The sequence below is a fragment of the Apis dorsata genome, unplaced genomic scaffold (assembly GCF_000469605.1).
Source record: "Apis dorsata unplaced genomic scaffold, Apis dorsata 1.3 scaffold_333, whole genome shotgun sequence".
NCBI classification, from domain to species: Eukaryota; Metazoa; Arthropoda; class Insecta; order Hymenoptera; family Apidae; genus Apis; species Apis dorsata.
Genome location: NW_006263601.1, coordinates 27986 through 28656, shown reverse-complemented (window position 1 = coordinate 28656; position 671 = coordinate 27986). Strand labels below are relative to the sequence as shown.

Below are 671 nucleotides of genomic sequence, written 5' to 3'. Positions count from 1 at the left end.
TATATATATATATATATATATATGTATATATATTAGTTTCTAATACTAATAAATCTCCAATATCTCAAAATATTGGATACAAAATATCTCAAAAATATTGGAATATTCGTAAACTGGAGATTCCTGAAAAAATTTCAAGCAATCTTTTTCCTTTGTAAAAATTTTCATTACAACTTCGTAAAAATATTGGTCAAACAAAACGCATAGCCTAGTCGAATTGTAGTAATAGGGTTGGTTACATGCTATTCTTTGAGCAAATCCAACATATTTTAAAAAAATATATTGAATATAATATTTTTTTACCAATAAAAAATTATGTGGAATTATTACGAATAATGAATAAATAAATAAATAAATATAATATTCATATTTTCTTTGAGATATGTTGTTTGGATTTGTTCGTATTCGATCAGCGGCATATAGTCATCGCGATTGTCGCGTTCGACTAGATTATGCACTTCGTAATTGGGCAGTATTTCTTGTTAATAATTTGTTAATAAAGCATAACGAAAGTACCATAACGAAAGATTTACAAAAAAAAATATTTGAAATTATCTCATTTTCAGTTTAAAAATATTCCAATATTTTTGGGAATATCTTATTTATAATATTTAAACTATAGATTAAATGATATGTAATAATTTTATATATTTTATTGTTATATTTATATA

The 671-nt window shown here is 22.4% G+C and overlaps 1 protein-coding gene across 5 annotated transcripts in view; it reads left to right on the top strand.

Moving 5' to 3' along the window:
* Nucleotides 1-671, top strand: part of LOC102677213 (pancreatic triacylglycerol lipase-like) — a 93917-nt gene that overhangs the window by 92555 nt on the left and 691 nt on the right. The window lies entirely within an intron of this gene.